General features: G+C 45.8%; 18 non-coding genes and 2 pseudogenes across 18 annotated transcripts; all 20 read left to right on the top strand.

Moving 5' to 3' along the window:
- Positions 1–1552: 1552 nt before the first annotated feature.
- Positions 1553–1727, top strand: LOC128635465 (uncharacterized; annotated as a pseudogene).
- A 440-nt stretch (positions 1728–2167) lies between these two features.
- On the top strand, positions 2168–2282 carry LOC128635529 (U5 spliceosomal RNA). Its single transcript, XR_008398502.1, has one exon. It is a non-coding gene; the product is annotated as a U5 spliceosomal RNA (small nuclear RNA).
- A 187-nt stretch (positions 2283–2469) lies between these two features.
- LOC128635569 (U2 spliceosomal RNA) lies at positions 2470–2660 on the top strand. Its single transcript, XR_008398541.1, has one exon. It is a non-coding gene; the product is annotated as a U2 spliceosomal RNA (small nuclear RNA).
- A 437-nt stretch (positions 2661–3097) lies between these two features.
- LOC128635528 (U5 spliceosomal RNA) lies at positions 3098–3212 on the top strand. Its single transcript, XR_008398501.1, has one exon. It is a non-coding gene; the product is annotated as a U5 spliceosomal RNA (small nuclear RNA).
- Positions 3213–3399: 187 nt separating this feature from the next.
- On the top strand, positions 3400–3590 carry LOC128635568 (U2 spliceosomal RNA). Its single transcript, XR_008398540.1, has one exon. It is a non-coding gene; the product is annotated as a U2 spliceosomal RNA (small nuclear RNA).
- Positions 3591–4030: 440 nt separating this feature from the next.
- LOC128635527 (U5 spliceosomal RNA) lies at positions 4031–4145 on the top strand. Its single transcript, XR_008398500.1, has one exon. It is a non-coding gene; the product is annotated as a U5 spliceosomal RNA (small nuclear RNA).
- A 187-nt stretch (positions 4146–4332) lies between these two features.
- On the top strand, positions 4333–4523 carry LOC128635567 (U2 spliceosomal RNA). The gene has a single exon (XR_008398539.1). It is a non-coding gene; the product is annotated as a U2 spliceosomal RNA (small nuclear RNA).
- Positions 4524–4961: 438 nt separating this feature from the next.
- LOC128635526 (U5 spliceosomal RNA) lies at positions 4962–5076 on the top strand. Its single transcript, XR_008398499.1, has one exon. It is a non-coding gene; the product is annotated as a U5 spliceosomal RNA (small nuclear RNA).
- A 187-nt stretch (positions 5077–5263) lies between these two features.
- On the top strand, positions 5264–5454 carry LOC128635566 (U2 spliceosomal RNA). Its single transcript, XR_008398538.1, has one exon. It is a non-coding gene; the product is annotated as a U2 spliceosomal RNA (small nuclear RNA).
- Positions 5455–5894: 440 nt separating this feature from the next.
- On the top strand, positions 5895–6009 carry LOC128635525 (U5 spliceosomal RNA). Its single transcript, XR_008398498.1, has one exon. It is a non-coding gene; the product is annotated as a U5 spliceosomal RNA (small nuclear RNA).
- Positions 6010–6196: 187 nt separating this feature from the next.
- LOC128635565 (U2 spliceosomal RNA) lies at positions 6197–6387 on the top strand. The gene has a single exon (XR_008398537.1). It is a non-coding gene; the product is annotated as a U2 spliceosomal RNA (small nuclear RNA).
- Positions 6388–6827: 440 nt separating this feature from the next.
- On the top strand, positions 6828–6942 carry LOC128635523 (U5 spliceosomal RNA). The gene has a single exon (XR_008398496.1). It is a non-coding gene; the product is annotated as a U5 spliceosomal RNA (small nuclear RNA).
- A 187-nt stretch (positions 6943–7129) lies between these two features.
- On the top strand, positions 7130–7320 carry LOC128635564 (U2 spliceosomal RNA). The gene has a single exon (XR_008398536.1). It is a non-coding gene; the product is annotated as a U2 spliceosomal RNA (small nuclear RNA).
- Positions 7321–7759: 439 nt separating this feature from the next.
- On the top strand, positions 7760–7874 carry LOC128635522 (U5 spliceosomal RNA). Its single transcript, XR_008398495.1, has one exon. It is a non-coding gene; the product is annotated as a U5 spliceosomal RNA (small nuclear RNA).
- Positions 7875–8061: 187 nt separating this feature from the next.
- On the top strand, positions 8062–8252 carry LOC128635563 (U2 spliceosomal RNA). Its single transcript, XR_008398535.1, has one exon. It is a non-coding gene; the product is annotated as a U2 spliceosomal RNA (small nuclear RNA).
- A 437-nt stretch (positions 8253–8689) lies between these two features.
- Positions 8690–8804, top strand: LOC128635521 (U5 spliceosomal RNA). The gene has a single exon (XR_008398494.1). It is a non-coding gene; the product is annotated as a U5 spliceosomal RNA (small nuclear RNA).
- Positions 8805–14578: 5774 nt separating this feature from the next.
- LOC128635469 (uncharacterized) lies at positions 14579–14750 on the top strand (annotated as a pseudogene).
- A 439-nt stretch (positions 14751–15189) lies between these two features.
- On the top strand, positions 15190–15304 carry LOC128635520 (U5 spliceosomal RNA). The gene has a single exon (XR_008398493.1). It is a non-coding gene; the product is annotated as a U5 spliceosomal RNA (small nuclear RNA).
- A 187-nt stretch (positions 15305–15491) lies between these two features.
- Positions 15492–15682, top strand: LOC128635562 (U2 spliceosomal RNA). Its single transcript, XR_008398534.1, has one exon. It is a non-coding gene; the product is annotated as a U2 spliceosomal RNA (small nuclear RNA).
- Positions 15683–16120: 438 nt separating this feature from the next.
- Positions 16121–16235, top strand: LOC128635519 (U5 spliceosomal RNA). The gene has a single exon (XR_008398492.1). It is a non-coding gene; the product is annotated as a U5 spliceosomal RNA (small nuclear RNA).
- The last annotated feature ends 135 nt before the right edge of the window (positions 16236–16370 follow it).

Raw genomic sequence — 16370 nt, 5'->3', positions numbered from 1 at the left:
AAGTCAGGCAGAAACTGGGCTTTTGGGGACTGAGACAGATGACTTTTGAAGGTAAAGTTTTAATTTTTAAAGCAGTGATCTTACCTTTAATGTTACTCGTGTGTTCTGTTTTTAGTCCCCCACGACACTTTCTTTTAGATCTGGAGAGAGCGGTGTTTTACTTCATCTGGGGGTCCAAGTGGGAGAGAGTGAAGAGGGAGGTCGTAAAGAAGAGACCGGAAAACGGCGGGAAAGGCCTCCCGGACCCCCACCTGTTTTTAGGCAGCCGTTTCACCGCCCTCCACATCGCGTACGCCGTGGCCCCATCCAGAGAGAGCAAGACAGCGGCCATGACCCGTTTCTGGATGGGGTCGTACCTACGAAGCCTTAGAATTTTACCTGTAGATCTCAAAACGCCTGTGTCTTTTAATCTGACAAAAGAGCATGATTTTATCAAGAGATTTTTAAAGAAAAATGTTTTAGAAGGAGAAGATGTCTCCATTTTAACTAACCACAGGTCTCTTCTCTCTCTCGTTCAGGATCGGGAACCTGTGAGTCCAGTCCCCGGCCTCGCTCTAAGTGAGGCCAAACAAGTTTGGAGGAACGCCGCCCACCCTGCTCTTCAGAACAGGCACAAGGACCTGTCATGGATGGTGGCCCATGAGATTCTCCCGGTCAGGGCGGTCATGCACTCCCGGGGCATGGGCTCCAACCCCATCTGCCCACGACCCGGATGCAACGCGCCGGAGACCGTGCGACACCTCTTATGGGAGTGCGGCGCCGCGCGGGACCAGTGGACCACGACCGGCCCCCTGTATTTCCCGTGCCTGCCGGCAGGTGGGGTCCAGATGGACTACAAGCTCGCCATCCTCGGGGTGGGCCCAGGCTCGAAGGGCCTAACGGCGCAGAGGTTCACCACGCTCTGGCTCACCCTCAACGCCGTGAAGGATGCCATCTGGACCACCAGAAACCTGCTGGTGGGGAAACGCGTGACGGTGCCCCTCCACGCGAGCGAGCAGATGGCGAAGTCCACGCTGCAGGGGTACCGCGCGGCGACATTCGGAGGAGGGGGCCGGGGTTGCACGAGAAAGGTCCCGGCCGCCACCGACCCTGGCCGCTCGTAGATGCGCCCTCACCTGCAAAGGCTACGGGAGCAGCGAGCCGGAGGGTAGAGGATCTCCTCTGGGCACCGGAAGTGACGGGCATCGGCCGTGGCTGGAGAGCAGTGTGATGGGCGCCCTTGGTAAGGACTCACCCCCGATCTTGGAAAAGAGAGGATGCTTAAGTGGTTTTTTATTTTGTGTGTTTTATATAAAGACATGTGTTTGCTTTTTTATTAATCAATCGACTTATTTAACTGTTTTTAAAAACGAAACGATTTTATGGACACTTTTATTCATAGTTTTTTACACACACAATCTATGTATTTATTTATTTTTCCTTTAAACAGTTTTTAAAATAAGAAATTGTTTTACCCAAGTTTATTTATTTATTTAAAAAAAAAAATGTCTATGAACTGAGAAGGAAAAAAAACTGTGTACACTGTGAATATGAAAAAAAGAAAAAAGTGACAATAAAATTTTTTAGAAAAAAAATCTGTTCTTATCAGTTTAATACCTGATACGTCCTCCATTCGAGGACTTTATATTAAACGGATTTTTAGAGCGAGGAGCTGGAAGAGGGGCTTGCTCCGTCCGCTCCACGCATCGACCTGGTATTGCAGTACCTCCAGGAACGGTGCACCTTTTCAAAGGGGTCAAATGAAAGAAGAAGGAAGGAAGGAAGGAAATAAATGAATGAATGAATGAATGAATGAACGAATGAATGAATGAATACGTATTCATGTTAAACGATTGGGGGGGAAAAAAAAAAAAAAAGTAGGAAAAAAGACAAAGTGACATATGGTACTTAAAAAAAAAAAAAAAAAAAAAAAAAAAAATTTCTTGTATTTAATTGTACAAAATGGAACAGGTGTCAGTCGTAAAGGTTTCAGATGTACTTAATTGGAAAAGGGAGGGGACCTATTAGGTTTTAATACAAACCACAGCCCACATCCAGCTCTAGACCAATCCTACATCTGTAGCTATCAAGGCTGTGCAGGTGTAAGGGGCCGGCGCAAGCCAACCTACCCTAGACCGGATTTCTAGGCCTCCGATGGAGTTTCGGAGGCCTGGACTGACTTCCTGTATAGCTCGGGTTTCTCTTCATTCACGCATAAATCTTTCGCCTTTTACTAAAGATTTCCGTGGAGAGGAACGTTGACGAGTTCAACTTATTTTTGTGAGCTTTGCTGAGGCAAAGCTGTATTTGTTTCACAGTTTAACGTAAGAGAGGGAAGAAGTTTGGCTTTGGGATGCAAGGTCGGTTGGGCGTGGTGCCTAGTTGCTCAATCCTCTCTGCGCAAGGTCTTCAAGCGCGTGGTCAGGCATGTCGTCCAGGAGTGGAGGCTCTGCCAGCTGGTGCTCGTTAGGCCAGAGGCCATAACGGGTTATCGCTTCTCGGCCTTTTGGCTAAGATCAAGTGTAGTATCTGTTCTTATCAGTTTAATACCTGATACGTCCTCCATTCGAGGACTTTATATTAAACGGATTTTTAGAGCGAGGAGCTGGAAGAGGGGCTTGCTCCGTCCGCTCCACGCATCGACCTGGTATTGCAGTACCTCCAGGAACGGTGCACCTTTTCAAAGGGGTCAAATGAAAGAAGAAGGAAGGAAGGAAGGAAATAAATGAATGAATGAATGAATGAATGAACGAATGAATGAATGAATACGTATTCATGTTAAACGATTGGGGGGGAAAAAAAAAAAAAAGTAGGAAAAAAGACAAAGTGACATATGGTACTTAAAAAAAAAAAAAAAAAAAAAAAAAAATTTCTTGTATTTAATTGTACAAAATGGAACAGGTGTCAGTCGTAAAGGTTTCAGATGTACTTAATTGGAAAAGGGAGGGGACCTATTAGGTTTTAATACAAACCACAGCCCACATCCAGCTCTAGACCAATCCTACATCTGTAGCTATCAAGGCTGTGCAGGTGTAAGGGGCCGGCGCAAGCCAACCTACCCTAGACCGGATTTCTAGGCCTCCGATGGAGTTTCGGAGGCCTGGACTGACTTCCTGTATAGCTCGGGTTTCTCTTCATTCACGCATAAATCTTTCGCCTTTTACTAAAGATTTCCGTGGAGAGGAACGTTGACGAGTTCAACTTATTTTTGTGAGCTTTGCTGAGGCAAAGCTGTATTTGTTTCACAGTTTAACGTAAGAGAGGGAAGAAGTTTGGCTTTGGGATGCAAGGTCGGTTGGGCGTGGTGCCTAGTTGCTCAATCCTCTCTGCGCAAGGTCTTCAAGCGCGTGGTCAGGCATGTCGTCCAGGAGTGGAGGCTCTGCCAGCTGGTGCTCGTTAGGCCAGAGGCCATAACGGGTTATCGCTTCTCGGCCTTTTGGCTAAGATCAAGTGTAGTATCTGTTCTTATCAGTTTAATACCTGATACGTCCTCCATTCGAGGACTTTATATTAAACGGATTTTTAGAGCGAGGAGCTGGAAGAGGGGCTTGCTCCGTCCGCTCCACGCATCGACCTGGTATTGCAGTACCTCCAGGAACGGTGCACCTTTTCAAAGGGGTCAAATGAAAGAAGAAGGAAGGAAGGAAGGAAATAAATGAATGAATGAATGAATGAATGAACGAATGAATGAATGAATACGTATTCATGTTAAACGATTGGGGGGGAAAAAAAAAAAAAAAAGTAGGAAAAAAGACAAAGTGACATATGGTACTTAAAAAAAAAAAAAAAAAAAAAAAAAAAATTTCTTGTATTTAATTGTACAAAATGGAACAGGTGTCAGTCGTAAAGGTTTCAGATGTACTTAATTGGAAAAGGGAGGGGACCTATTAGGTTTTAATACAAACCACAGCCCACATCCAGCTCTAGACCAATCCTACATCTGTAGCTATCAAGGCTGTGCAGGTGTAAGGGGCCGGCGCAAGCCAACCTACCCTAGACCGGATTTCTAGGCCTCCGATGGAGTTTCGGAGGCCTGGACTGACTTCCTGTATAGCTCGGGTTTCTCTTCATTCACGCATAAATCTTTCGCCTTTTACTAAAGATTTCCGTGGAGAGGAACGTTGACGAGTTCAACTTATTTTTGTGAGCTTTGCTGAGGCAAAGCTGTATTTGTTTCACAGTTTAACGTAAGAGAGGGAAGAAGTTTGGCTTTGGGATGCAAGGTCGGTTGGGCGTGGTGCCTAGTTGCTCAATCCTCTCTGCGCAAGGTCTTCAAGCGCGTGGTCAGGCATGTCGTCCAGGAGTGGAGGCTCTGCCAGCTGGTGCTCGTTAGGCCAGAGGCCATAACGGGTTATCGCTTCTCGGCCTTTTGGCTAAGATCAAGTGTAGTATCTGTTCTTATCAGTTTAATACCTGATACGTCCTCCATTCGAGGACTTTATATTAAACGGATTTTTAGAGCGAGGAGCTGGAAGAGGGGCTTGCTCCGTCCGCTCCACGCATCGACCTGGTATTGCAGTACCTCCAGGAACGGTGCACCTTTTCAAAGGGGTCAAATGAAAGAAGAAGGAAGGAAGGAAGGAAATAAATGAATGAATGAATGAATGAATGAACGAATGAATGAATGAATACGTATTCATGTTAAACGATTGGGGGGGAAAAAAAAAAAAAAAGTAGGAAAAAAGACAAAGTGACATATGGTACTTAAAAAAAAAAAAAAAAAAAAAAAAAAATTTCTTGTATTTAATTGTACAAAATGGAACAGGTGTCAGTCGTAAAGGTTTCAGATGTACTTAATTGGAAAAGGGAGGGGACCTATTAGGTTTTAATACAAACCACAGCCCACATCCAGCTCTAGACCAATCCTACATCTGTAGCTATCAAGGCTGTGCAGGTGTAAGGGGCCGGCGCAAGCCAACCTACCCTAGACCGGATTTCTAGGCCTCCGATGGAGTTTCGGAGGCCTGGACTGACTTCCTGTATAGCTCGGGTTTCTCTTCATTCACGCATAAATCTTTCGCCTTTTACTAAAGATTTCCGTGGAGAGGAACGTTGACGAGTTCAACTTATTTTTGTGAGCTTTGCTGAGGCAAAGCTGTATTTGTTTCACAGTTTAACGTAAGAGAGGGAAGAAGTTTGGCTTTGGGATGCAAGGTCGGTTGGGCGTGGTGCCTAGTTGCTCAATCCTCTCTGCGCAAGGTCTTCAAGCGCGTGGTCAGGCATGTCGTCCAGGAGTGGAGGCTCTGCCAGCTGGTGCTCGTTAGGCCAGAGGCCATAACGGGTTATCGCTTCTCGGCCTTTTGGCTAAGATCAAGTGTAGTATCTGTTCTTATCAGTTTAATACCTGATACGTCCTCCATTCGAGGACTTTATATTAAACGGATTTTTAGAGCGAGGAGCTGGAAGAGGGGCTTGCTCCGTCCGCTCCACGCATCGACCTGGTATTGCAGTACCTCCAGGAACGGTGCACCTTTTCAAAGGGGTCAAATGAAAGAAGAAGGAAGGAAGGAAGGAAATAAATGAATGAATGAATGAATGAATGAACGAATGAATGAATGAATACGTATTCATGTTAAACGATTGGGGGGGAAAAAAAAAAAAAAAAGTAGGAAAAAAGACAAAGTGACATATGGTACTTAAAAAAAAAAAAAAAAAAAAAAAAAAAATTTCTTGTATTTAATTGTACAAAATGGAACAGGTGTCAGTCGTAAAGGTTTCAGATGTACTTAATTGGAAAAGGGAGGGGACCTATTAGGTTTTAATACAAACCACAGCCCACATCCAGCTCTAGACCAATCCTACATCTGTAGCTATCAAGGCTGTGCAGGTGTAAGGGGCCGGCGCAAGCCAACCTACCCTAGACCGGATTTCTAGGCCTCCGATGGAGTTTCGGAGGCCTGGACTGACTTCCTGTATAGCTCGGGTTTCTCTTCATTCACGCATAAATCTTTCGCCTTTTACTAAAGATTTCCGTGGAGAGGAACGTTGACGAGTTCAACTTATTTTTGTGAGCTTTGCTGAGGCAAAGCTGTATTTGTTTCACAGTTTAACGTAAGAGAGGGAAGAAGTTTGGCTTTGGGATGCAAGGTCGGTTGGGCGTGGTGCCTAGTTGCTCAATCCTCTCTGCGCAAGGTCTTCAAGCGCGTGGTCAGGCATGTCGTCCAGGAGTGGAGGCTCTGCCAGCTGGTGCTCGTTAGGCCAGAGGCCATAACGGGTTATCGCTTCTCGGCCTTTTGGCTAAGATCAAGTGTAGTATCTGTTCTTATCAGTTTAATACCTGATACGTCCTCCATTCGAGGACTTTATATTAAACGGATTTTTAGAGCGAGGAGCTGGAAGAGGGGCTTGCTCCGTCCGCTCCACGCATCGACCTGGTATTGCAGTACCTCCAGGAACGGTGCACCTTTTCAAAGGGGTCAAATGAAAGAAGAAGGAAGGAAGGAAGGAAATAAATGAATGAATGAATGAATGAATGAACGAATGAATGAATGAATACGTATTCATGTTAAACGATTGGGGGGGAAAAAAAAAAAAAAAGTAGGAAAAAAGACAAAGTGACATATGGTACTTAAAAAAAAAAAAAAAAAAAAAAAAAAAAATTTCTTGTATTTAATTGTACAAAATGGAACAGGTGTCAGTCGTAAAGGTTTCAGATGTACTTAATTGGAAAAGGGAGGGGACCTATTAGGTTTTAATACAAACCACAGCCCACATCCAGCTCTAGACCAATCCTACATCTGTAGCTATCAAGGCTGTGCAGGTGTAAGGGGCCGGCGCAAGCCAACCTACCCTAGACCGGATTTCTAGGCCTCCGATGGAGTTTCGGAGGCCTGGACTGACTTCCTGTATAGCTCGGGTTTCTCTTCATTCACGCATAAATCTTTCGCCTTTTACTAAAGATTTCCGTGGAGAGGAACGTTGACGAGTTCAACTTATTTTTGTGAGCTTTGCTGAGGCAAAGCTGTATTTGTTTCACAGTTTAACGTAAGAGAGGGAAGAAGTTTGGCTTTGGGATGCAAGGTCGGTTGGGCGTGGTGCCTAGTTGCTCAATCCTCTCTGCGCAAGGTCTTCAAGCGCGTGGTCAGGCATGTCGTCCAGGAGTGGAGGCTCTGCCAGCTGGTGCTCGTTAGGCCAGAGGCCATAACGGGTTATCGCTTCTCGGCCTTTTGGCTAAGATCAAGTGTAGTATCTGTTCTTATCAGTTTAATACCTGATACGTCCTCCATTCGAGGACTTTATATTAAACGGATTTTTAGAGCGAGGAGCTGGAAGAGGGGCTTGCTCCGTCCGCTCCACGCATCGACCTGGTATTGCAGTACCTCCAGGAACGGTGCACCTTTTCAAAGGGGTCAAATGAAAGAAGAAGGAAGGAAGGAAGGAAATAAATGAATGAATGAATGAATGAATGAACGAATGAATGAATGAATACGTATTCATGTTAAACGATTGGGGGGGAAAAAAAAAAAAAAGTAGGAAAAAAGACAAAGTGACATATGGTACTTAAAAAAAAAAAAAAAAAAAAAAAAAAAAATTTCTTGTATTTAATTGTACAAAATGGAACAGGTGTCAGTCGTAAAGGTTTCAGATGTACTTAATTGGAAAAGGGAGGGGACCTATTAGGTTTTAATACAAACCACAGCCCACATCCAGCTCTAGACCAATCCTACATCTGTAGCTATCAAGGCTGTGCAGGTGTAAGGGGCCGGCGCAAGCCAACCTACCCTAGACCGGATTTCTAGGCCTCCGATGGAGTTTCGGAGGCCTGGACTGACTTCCTGTATAGCTCGGGTTTCTCTTCATTCACGCATAAATCTTTCGCCTTTTACTAAAGATTTCCGTGGAGAGGAACGTTGACGAGTTCAACTTATTTTTGTGAGCTTTGCTGAGGCAAAGCTGTATTTGTTTCACAGTTTAACGTAAGAGAGGGAAGAAGTTTGGCTTTGGGATGCAAGGTCGGTTGGGCGTGGTGCCTAGTTGCTCAATCCTCTCTGCGCAAGGTCTTCAAGCGCGTGGTCAGGCATGTCGTCCAGGAGTGGAGGCTCTGCCAGCTGGTGCTCGTTAGGCCAGAGGCCATAACGGGTTATCGCTTCTCGGCCTTTTGGCTAAGATCAAGTGTAGTATCTGTTCTTATCAGTTTAATACCTGATACGTCCTCCATTCGAGGACTTTATATTAAACGGATTTTTAGAGCGAGGAGCTGGAAGAGGGGCTTGCTCCGTCCGCTCCACGCATCGACCTGGTATTGCAGTACCTCCAGGAACGGTGCACCTTTTCAAAGGGGTCAAATGAAAGAAGAAGGAAGGAAGGAAGGAAATAAATGAATGAATGAATGAATGAATGAACGAATGAATGAATGAATACGTATTCATGTTAAACGATTGGGGGGGAAAAAAAAAAAAAAGTAGGAAAAAAGACAAAGTGACATATGGTACTTAAAAAAAAAAAAAAAAAAAAAAAAAAATTTCTTGTATTTAATTGTACAAAATGGAACAGGTGTCAGTCGTAAAGGTTTCAGATGTACTTAATTGGAAAAGGGAGGGGACCTATTAGGTTTTAATACAAACCACAGCCCACATCCAGCTCTAGACCAATCCTACATCTGTAGCTATCAAGGCTGTGCAGGTGTAAGGGGCCGGCGCAAGCCAACCTACCCTAGACCGGATTTCTAGGCCTCCGATGGAGTTTCGGAGGCCTGGACTGACTTCCTGTATAGCTCGGGTTTCTCTTCATTCACGCATAAATCTTTCGCCTTTTACTAAAGATTTCCGTGGAGAGGAACGTTGACGAGTTCAACTTATTTTTGTGAGCTTTGCTGAGGCAAAGCTGTATTTGTTTCACAGTTTAACGTAAGAGAGGGAAGAAGTTTGGCTTTGGGATGCAAGGTCGGTTGGGCGTGGTGCCTAGTTGCTCAATCCTCTCTGCGCAAGGTCTTCAAGCGCGTGGTCAGGCATGTCGTCCAGGAGTGGAGGCTCTGCCAGCTGGTGCTCGTTAGGCCAGAGGCCATAACGGGTTATCGCTTCTCGGCCTTTTGGCTAAGATCAATTGGAGGAGACAGCGATCGACTCTCTGGCGGCCATTGCGCTCAACCTTTTCGTGGTTTTGGGCAAAACCGTTCAGAGAGGAAATTTGTGCGGACCCTGTGATCTTCAGCTTCAGTTGGTGAATGAAACATCGTGCCAGTGAACCTGTATATAGGTAAGTACAAATTTATTTATTTCTTCTTCCTTTTTTCGTTTTCAAAATATTTATTTCGTTTAGTTCTGTATTTGTTTTACTTATTTATTATCGTTTATTTATTTATTTATTCATTTATAGGCTAGTGGTGCCTCCAAAATGTCGGCTGCTCGTGCCGGCATGAGGAGGCACCACAGCGTGCGCTTTTTGTTTAAAGAGGTGGATGGAAAGCTCCTGGGGATGTCACGCCTTGATTTCTCCAGGAAGCTCATCCAGAAATCTCTTGGTTTTAAACCCGACGAACTGAACTGTCTCGTGACTCTGCCCCTGAACAAAGGATTTGACGTTAGTTTTAGGACCGCTTCTCTGCTAAATGATTTCTGGCAACGGTTTGACGGTTGTAAGGCCCATTTCTCCATGTTCACCGTGGAGAAACTTTCTGACAATTCGCTTAAAACGGTGATTGTTAGGATGTTTAATGAAACGGTGACTGGAGATGACATTTGCGTATGGCTGGGTAGATTTTGCACTGTTCGCGGGCAACCAGTCAAAGTGTTGGATGAGGACGGCATCTGGAATTGTTCCTGGCGAATTCCCATTAAACAATGGGAAGACGCTGGGGGCTACCAGGGCCTGAGACATCTGCCTTCCATGATTGTGTTGGGAGAGAACAGAGGCTACATTCATTACCAAGGGATGCCCAAACTCTGCCGTAAGTGTGGGAGGATGGGACATCTAGCCGACGCGTGCCAGGAAATCATTTGTGGAAAATGTAGAGAAATTGGTCACGTTTTCGACGAGTGCACCATTGGCAGACGGTGCAATCTGTGTGGGGAGACAAACCACCTCTACAGAGATTGCCCTAAGAGCTTTGCCAACAAACTGAAAAGTAACAAGATGGCCGCCCCACAAAAACAACAAACCGAGCAAACGACGGAGAAGGAGGCGGGCCCTGTGGTTTTGGCGGGAGAGCCAGCTCTCCCGTCAGCTTCAGGGCCTGAGCAGATACGGGTAAGTGGGGCGGCCTTAGGGGCGGAGTCAGCAAAGCAGAGGGAGGAAGCCCCCCCCTCCCCGCAAAATAAAGTACAGGAAATGGCGGAAGGGGAGGAAGGGACGGCTTCCTCCATGGAGACAGTTTCAGAGTTAAGTGTGGTATCTGGGGAGAGTGAGCCAGACAGTCCTCTCCCGAATGCTCAGGTGCAGAAAAGACCTGCGGGATCTCCTCTGTTAGTAACAGAGGAGAAGAAACTGAGGGCAGAGCATAGGCGGGACAGTTCTTCCTCGGAAGACCTGAACCGCTTATGGCCCTCAGAGCCCCCAAATGAGGTTTCTTTCTTGCACCTCCAGCTGAGAACATCATCGCCAAAGGAGCCGCGAGAGGTTGCCTCCGCGGCCCGTGAGGCAGCAGACACTTGCCCTCCTGGACCCAGTCCCACTGGGATAAAGGAAGAGCAAGTGTCACAAGAAATCATATGCCTCTAACTTGATTTTAATGTTGTCTCTGTATGTGTTTTTATACTGTTTTATACCTTCTTAACCATACTGCTCATGGCCCTCACAATCTCTACCATCAATGTGAGAAGTGTGAGGTCCACCCTGAGAGCACAGAGCGTATTATCCCTTTTAAAATCTTTTAAGTCAGATGTGATTTTATTACAAGAGTGTGCTTTGCCCTTTTTATCCAGTTACAGGAAATGGGAGGACCTGTGGACCCCGGGACCCTCCGTGTGGAGTGGTTCCAATTTTAATAAATGTGATGGGGTCGCCATTTTAATAAAAAATCCCAACATCACGGTGAAGGGCAGCACAGTGGTGAGAGATGGACGGGCACTCTTAGCCAATCTGACCTTTTTAGATAGGGATTTTACTATTCTTAATGTGTATGGTTTTACAGAAAAAAACGAAAGGTATGAACTTTTAGAAGACCTGCAGTCCCACATGCTAGGGAGGGTTCCTTTAATCGTAGCAGGGGATTTTAATTGTATTTTAACAGTTAAAGATAGGAAAAGGGTAGCCGGGGAGTGCACGGTAGATAAAACATCGGTGTTACTCCAGGGACTAATAAAAGATTTTAAGCTAGTCGACTGTTTCAAAGCATTGCATCAAAGAGAGGAGGGCTTCACCTGGTTCAGTGGTGATGGCACCAGAGCCTCTCGCATCGACTATGTTTTTACAAGGGACTGCCCGCCGACCGATGCTACACTGACCCCTCTCTTCTTTTCAGACCACATGATGCTGTCCTGCACCCTTTCACTGCCCACTGGTGTGACGGTAGGAGGAGGGCTGTGGAGGCTGAACTGCTCGGTGTTAGAAGACAAAGAAGTAGTCAGAGAGTATAGGGAGCAGTTTAGCCAATGGCAGACCCTCCAGGACTTTTATGAGTCACGAGCACAGTGGTGGGAGATGGTGAAAAAACGGACAGGAAAATTTTTTAAGAGGGTAGGGAAAGAAAAGAAAAATAAGGAAAAAAGATGCATGATGGGACTGCAAAAAAGGCTGCAGAGATATTTTAACCTTTTTAACTGTGGGATTGATTTTACGGAAGAGATTAAAGAAGTAAAAGCTGAAATGCGTGTTTTATCAGATATACAAAATAAGGGGGTCATTTTAAGAAGCAGAGAGAGGGAGATTGAGGAAGGTGAAAAATGTACAAGGTATTTTTTTAAAAAGATTGTTTCAAAGGGAGGTACAATTACCGCAATAAAAGATGGAGGGAGGGACCTAAAAACAACGGACGAGATTTTAGGTGGGGTGGAAGAATTTTATAGCAATCTATACAGCGAAAAATACGTACATAAAGATACCTTGGAAGAAGTTTTAGCCTTTTTAGAAAACAAGGTCAACAGTGAAGCCGTGCTTTTATCCCAGGATTTTACGGTTTTAGAAATACAAAATTCTTTAAAAGGTTTTAAAAGGGGGAAGTCCCCAGGAATGGATGGACTCCCCCTAGAATTTTATCTGACTTTCTGGGATATTTTAGCACATGACTTACTCACTGTTTTTAACGAATTTGAGACCTTGGACAGACTCCCAGACAGCTTTAGAACAGGGATAGTGTCGCTTCTACACAAGAAAGGCGACAAGACAGACCTCAGGAACTGGAGACCCATCACGCTTTTAAATTTCGATTGTAAACTTTTTAGCAAGATCTTATCTGCACGTATGTCGACCGTTTTAGAGGACGTGATCCACCCGGATCAAGCATGCGCTGTGCCAGGGAGGAAGATCACCGACAGCCTGGTACTGATCAGAGACGTCATCTGTTACGCGAGAGACAGAAACATCCGGCTAGCGGTCCTGAACCTAGATTTTGAAAAAGCATTTGACCGAGTCTCGCATCAGTTCCTGTTTCAGGTACTGGACAAAATGGGGTTCCCTGATAGGTTTATAGCCTGGGTGGGATTACTATATAAGGGTATAATCAGTAGAATGTTGGTAAACGGGCATGTGTCCAAGGCGGTGAATATCCGCAGTGGCGTCCGTCAGGGGTGTCCTTTATCTCCCCTCCTGTATGTGGCTTGTATCGAGCCACTGGCACAGATCTTGAGAAGGGATAAATGGATCAAAGGACTTGAAGTGCCTGGGACGGGTGGACTGACAGCAACGTGCGTTTTATACATGGACGACGTAACCCTTTTAGCCACAGACGTTTTATCCATGCGAAGAGCAATGGACTTGACTGACTGGTACGGTCGAGCCTCGGGCGCCAAGCTCAACAGGAGCAAGTCCGAGGCCCAGCTCTTCGGGCCGTGGGGTAGCGTGGACACAGGCGGACTGGAATTGGTTTTTAAAACCGACCTACGGATTTTAGGTGTAAAATTTGACAAAGAGGGTGGAGGACGTGGAAACTGGGCCGACGTGTTAGGGAAAGTCAGGCAAAAACTGGGCTTTTGGGGACTAAGACAGCTGACAATCGAAGGTAAAGTTTTAATTTTTAAAGCAGTGATTTTACCTTTGATGTTACTGGTGTGTTCTGTTTTTAGTCCCCCACGACACTTTCTTTTAGATCTGGAGAGGGCGGTGTTTTACTTCATCTGGGGGTCCAAGTGGGAGAGAGTGAAGAGGGAGGTCGTGAAGAAGAGACCGGAAAACGGCGGGAAAGGCCTCCCGGACCCCCACCTGTTTCTAGGCAGCCGGTTCACCGCCCTCCACATCGCGTACGCCGTGGCCCCGTCCAGAGAAAGCAAGACAGCGGCCATGACCCGTTTCTGGATGGGGTCGTACCTACGAAGCCTTAAAATTTTACCTGTAGACCTTAAAACGCCGGTGTCTTTTAATTTGACAAAAGAACATGATTTTATTAAGAAGTTTTTAAAGAAAAATGTTTTAGAAGGAGAAGATGTCTCCGTTTTAACTAACCACAGGTCTCTTCTCTCTCTCGTTCAGGATCGGGAACCTGTGAGTCTAGTCCCCGGCCTCACTCTAAGTGAGGCCAAACAAGTTTGGAGGAACGCCGCCCACCCTGCTCTTCAGAACAGGCACAAGGACCTGTCATGGATGGTGGCCCACGAGATTCTCCCGGTCAGGGCGGTCATGCACTCCCGGGGCATGGGCTCCAACCCCATCTGCCCACGACCCGGATGCAACGCGCCGGAGACCGTGCGACACCTCTTATGGGAGTGCGGCGCCGCGCGGGACCAGTGGACCACGACCGGCCCCCTGTATTTCCCGTGCCTGCCGGCAGGTGGGGTCCAGATGGACTACAAGCTCGCCATCCTCGGGGTGGGCCCAGGCTCGAAGGGCCTAACGGCGCAGAGGTTCACCACGCTCTGGCTCACCCTCAACGCAGTGAAGGATGCCATCTGGACCACCAGAAACCTGCTGGTGGGGAAACGCGTGACGGTGCCCCTCCACGCGAGCGAGCAGATGGCGAAGTCCACGCTGCAGGGGTACCGAGCGGCGACATTCGGAGGAGGGGGCCGGGGTTGCACGAGAAAGGTCCCGGCCGCCACCGACCCTGGCCGCTCGTAGATGCGCCCTCACCTGCAAAGGCTACGGGAGCAGCGAGCCGGAGGGTAGAGGATCTCCTCTGGGCACCGGAAGTGACGGGCCTCGGCCGTGGCTGGAGAGCAGTGAGATGGGCTCCCTTGGTAAGGACTCACACCCGATCTTGGAAAAGAGAGGAGGCTCGAGTGTTTTTTTTATTTTGTGTGTTTTATATATAGATATGTATGTGTTTTTTTTTGAATCAATTGTTTTATTTAACTATATTTAAAAACGAAACGACTTTATGGACACTTTTATTCATGGTTTTTTTTACACACACAATTTATGTATTTATTTATTTTCCTTTAAACAGTTTTTAAAATAAGAAATTGTTTTATCTAAGTTTAATTATTTATTTATTTAAAACAAATTATCTGAGAAGGAAAGAAAAAAACTGTGTACACTGTGGATATGAAAAAAAGAAAAAAGTGACAATAAAATTTTTTCGAAAGAAAAAATCTGTTCTTATCAGTTTAATACCTGATACGTCCTCCATTCGAGGACTTTATATTAAACGGATTTTTAGAGCGAGGAGCTGGAAGAGGGGCTTGCTCCGTCCGCTCCACGCATCGACCTGGTATTGCAGTACCTCCAGGAACGGTGCACCTTTTCAAAGGGGTCAAATGAAAGAAGAAGGAAGGAAGGAAGGAAATAAATGAATGAATGAATGAATGAATGAACGAATGAATGAATGAATACGTATTCATGTTAAACGATTGGGGGGGAAAAAAAAAAAAAAAGTAGGAAAAAAGACAAAGTGACATATGGTACTTAAAAAAAAAAAAAAAAAAAAAAAAAAAATTTCTTGTATTTAATTGTACAAAATGGAACAGGTGTCAGTCGTAAAGGTTTCAGATGTACTTAATTGGAAAAGGGAGGGGACCTATTAGGTTTTAATACAAACCACAGCCCACATCCAGCTCTAGACCAATCCTACATCTGTAGCTATCAAGGCTGTGCAGGTGTAAGGGGCCGGCGCAAGCCAACCTACCCTAGACCGGATTTCTAGGCCTCCGATGGAGTTTCGGAGGCCTGGACTGACTTCCTGTATAGCTCGGGTTTCTCTTCATTCACGCATAAATCTTTCGCCTTTTACTAAAGATTTCCGTGGAGAGGAACGTTGACGAGTTCAACTTATTTTTGTGAGCTTTGCTGAGGCAAAGCTGTATTTGTTTCACAGTTTAACGTAAGAGAGGGAAGAAGTTTGGCTTTGGGATGCAAGGTCGGTTGGGCGTGGTGCCTAGTTGCTCAATCCTCTCTGCGCAAGGTCTTCAAGCGCGTGGTCAGGCATGTCGTCCAGGAGTGGAGGCTCTGCCAGCTGGTGCTCGTTAGGCCAGAGGCCATAACGGGTTATCGCTTCTCGGCCTTTTGGCTAAGATCAAGTGTAGTATCTGTTCTTATCAGTTTAATACCTGATACGTCCTCCATTCGAGGACTTTATATTAAACGGATTTTTAGAGCGAGGAGCTGGAAGAGGGGCTTGCTCCGTCCGCTCCACGCATCGACCTGGTATTGCAGTACCTCCAGGAACGGTGCACCTTTTCAAAGGGGTCAAATGAAAGAAGAAGGAAGGAAGGAAGGAAATAAATGAATGAATGAATGAATGAATGAACGAATGAATGAATGAATACGTATTCATGTTAAACGATTGGGGGGGAAAAAAAAAAAAAAGTAGGAAAAAAGACAAAGTGACATATGGTACTTAAAAAAAAAAAAAAAAAAAAAAAAAAAATTTCTTGTATTTAATTGTACAAAATGGAACAGGTGTCAGTCGTAAAGGTTTCAGATGTACTTAATTGGAAAAGGGAGGGGACCTATTAGGTTTTAATACAAACCACAGCCCACATCCAGCTCTAGACCAATCCTACATCTGTAGCTATCAAGGCTGTGCAGGTGTAAGGGGCCGGCGCAAGCCAACCTACCCTAGACCGGATTTCTAGGCCTCCGATGGAGTTTCGGAGGCCTGGACTGACTTCCTGTATAGCTCGGGTTTCTCTTCATTCACGCATAAATCTTTCGCCTTTTACTAAAGATTTCCGTGGAGAGGAACGTTGACGAGTTCAACTTATTTTTGTGAGCTTTGCTGAGGCAAAGCTGTATTTGTTTCACAGTTTAACGTAAGAGAGGGAAGAAGTTTGGCTTTGGGATGCAAGGTCGGTTGGGCGTGGTGCCTAGTTGCTCAATCCTCTCTGCGCAAGGTCTTCAAGCGCGTGGTCAGGCATGTCGTCCAG

This window comes from Ictalurus punctatus, chromosome 19 (genome assembly GCF_001660625.3).
Source record: "Ictalurus punctatus breed USDA103 chromosome 19, Coco_2.0, whole genome shotgun sequence".
Classification (NCBI taxonomy): Eukaryota; Metazoa; Chordata; class Actinopteri; order Siluriformes; family Ictaluridae; genus Ictalurus; species Ictalurus punctatus.
The sequence above is the reverse complement of the archived record's forward strand: the minus strand, read 5'-3'. Positions and strand labels throughout refer to the sequence as shown.